This window comes from Rhinolophus ferrumequinum, chromosome 3 (assembly GCF_004115265.2).
Source record: "Rhinolophus ferrumequinum isolate MPI-CBG mRhiFer1 chromosome 3, mRhiFer1_v1.p, whole genome shotgun sequence".
In the NCBI taxonomy this organism is placed as follows: Eukaryota; Metazoa; Chordata; class Mammalia; order Chiroptera; family Rhinolophidae; genus Rhinolophus; species Rhinolophus ferrumequinum.
Genome location: NC_046286.1, coordinates 92,984,515 through 92,987,688, shown reverse-complemented (window position 1 = coordinate 92,987,688; position 3,174 = coordinate 92,984,515).

Genomic DNA, 3,174 nt, shown 5'->3' with positions numbered 1-3,174 from the left:
ATGTATAAGGTTCCAAAGTATATACATATGAAAAAGTACTCGGGGAAGGTAAGGTAGGCTGTATTTCCCAAAAGAGCGTCCCCATTAGTCTGCCCATCTATCATTCTTTCATTTGTCTGTCTTCTTGGCTAGCTCTGAGCTCCCGGAGGGCAGTGGCCAAACGTTAAAGTATGAAGCCTGCTAGAGCAGAGGTTTGTTGGATTAATAATGTCTAAGTAGTTGACATTTGATAATGAACAATTTTACTATTTTTTATGACATGGTTTTCTTTAGGACACTGTTTTGCTGTATCCAAGCACAAGTACCGTGGAATTTCTTATTAAAATGTCCCATAGTTTGAAAAAAACCACTATATCTACTACAATTCTTATGAATTATAACAAAACTTTAAACAAGACTTGGTGGGGTTCCACTCACTTGTTATCTGTTGGAAGACTCAGCTTGATATACTCAGCCTTCACATTAATCTGCAAACCGAAAAAAGAATTAAGTTGGCAAAAATCCATCAATGTGAATACAAGGTGTGACAATTAAGTTTGTGAACTTGTTTTCAATGATGTTGTTAACCTTTTTTGATATCAGAGGGATTATTCATTATGAATTTGTGCCAACTGGACAAATAGTTAACCAAGTTTGCTCTTTGGAAGTGCTGAAGAGTCTGTGTGAAAAGTTAGACAACCTGAACTTTTTGCCAACAACTCATGGCTCTTGCATCACGACAATCTCACACGGCACTGTCTGTGAGGGAGTTTTTAGCCAGTAAACAAATAACTGTATAGGAAGCCCCTCCTCACTCACCTGATCTGGCCCCCAATGGCTTCTTTCTTTACCTGAAGATAAAGGAAATATTGAAAGGAAGACATTTTGATGACATTTAGGATATCAAGGGTAATACGACGACAGCTCGTCATATTATTTATGGCCATGCCAGAAAAAGTTCCAAAATTGCTTTGAAGGGTGGACTAGGCGCTAGCATTGGTGCATAGCTTCCCAAGGGGAGACTTCATAGGTGACTGTAGTGATATCCAGCAATGAGGTATGTAGCACTTTTTCTAGGATGAGTTTGCGAACTTAATTGTCTGACCATGTATGGTGTGAACTTTGATGTTCTTTTGAGTAGATTCATGTCAACTTGATTTCTTTAATTGTGAAAACCCATCCAAAAGAGTTCAGTTTGCCTATAGAAATCCAGTGTATTTCTGTGCATATTAGATGCTTTATGTTCTTTGAAGATAGCCTTCCATATAGCAGAAGATATTCTAAAAAATTTTAATACCATAGAAAACAAAGTGTGTAAGATGTATAAAAAAATACCTCTTTATTTTCACACCAAATAGTACTGTTTGACTCCAAACTTTGATATATTTTCTTTTTCAGCAACCGATTTCATTATTATTTTCATCATTCTCACAATCAAAACTTGAATTCCTCTTTTTCTATAATTCACGAAGGGAAATCTGAGACATAATCTGTCTCTGTTTCCGATTTCTGGGAGAAAGTGAGTCACTGCAGTTCTAGCACAAACAGTCTACTCCATTATTTTCCAGAATTACTCAACTATGTTTTTTCAAACTTCCTGAAGACCCCCCAGGAGGTGACAAAAGGAGAACAAGAAAGATATTCCTTTTACATTTCCAAAGCCATTCACAATTTTTACCTCATTTTTCTTCTATTATATTTTAAAACTGCTTTTACTGTAACCTTGTCTGAGTATTTAGAAATGCATTTCATAAAAACCACAATGAGATATCACCTCACCCCAGTCAGAATGGCTATCATCAACAAAACAAATAGTAACAAGTGTTGGAGAGGCTGTGGAGAAAAAGGAACCCTCATACTCTGTTGGTGGGAATGCAGACTGGTGCAGCTGCTATGGAAGGCAGTGTGGAGGTTCCTCAAAAAATTACGAATAGAATTACCATATGACCCAGCAATCCCTCTCCTGCGTATCTACCCAAAAAATCTGAAAACATTGATCCATAAAGACAAGTGTGCTCCAGTGATCATTGCAGCTTTATTTACGGTGGCCAAGACATGGAAACAACCAAAATGTCCTTCGATAGATGAATGGATAAAAAAGTTGTAGTATATATACACAATGGAATACTATTTGGCGGTAAGATGAAATAGGACCATTTGTTACAACATGGATGGATCTAGAGATTATAATGCTAAGCGAAATAAGTCAGACAGAAAAAGCAGAGAACCATATAATTTCACTGGTATGTTGTATATAAACCAAAAACAACAAAAGAACAAGACAAACAAATGAGAAACAAAACCTCATAGACACAGACAATAGTTTAGTGGTTACCAGAGGGTAAGGGGGGGCGGTGATAGATGAGGGAAAAGGGGATCAAATATATGGTGATGGAAGGAGAACTGACTCTGGGTGGTGAACACACAATGTGATTTATAGATGATGTAATACAGAATTGTACACCTGAAATCTATGTAACTTTACCAAAAACTGTCACCCCAATAAACTTTAATTAAAAAAAGAAATGAATTTCATTATACGTGTAATGAGTAATACTTCTCTTATGAAGAATAACTCATAGAAATATCATTATAGCAGCCAGCATTTGTTATATGCTTTATGTATATTATTTAAACCTCACAGAAACCTAATAACATGGTTAAAATTTACAATCCCATCTTGTATGTAAAAAATAGAGGTTTATAGAGATTAAGCCTTTTGCCCTGAGTTACAGCGCAGTGATGGTGCCATGGTTTTTAACCCTGGCATTCTGAATTAACATCTTCTATTGGTTCATAATAAAGGTCAAAAAAAAAAAAAGTAAAAGCCATAATTTAGTTCGATTTTATAGAGTATTACAAACTTTCCATTGACTTTATAAAGACATGGGCTGGGGTGAGAGAAATGGAGAAACAGAGAAGTGTAGGAGATCTTTGCCTCATTCTTTACCACAACTGGAGCCAGAGGGCTCCCACGGCCCAGAGAAAGCTCCTGTGGTTGCTCCCGCAGCTTATCAATTCCAGTAACCTTAGGGCTGAAAGCGGGAAGAGATAGATATCTGGACCCAAAGGTGTTAAAAAGCATACTGTACATTAGTGTCTGAGAAAAATGCAATAAAAATAAAATGTTAGGAAATGTTATGTAAAGAAGGTAATTCCAGGCATTTAGGAAATAATATTGTGAAAGGGCTGAGA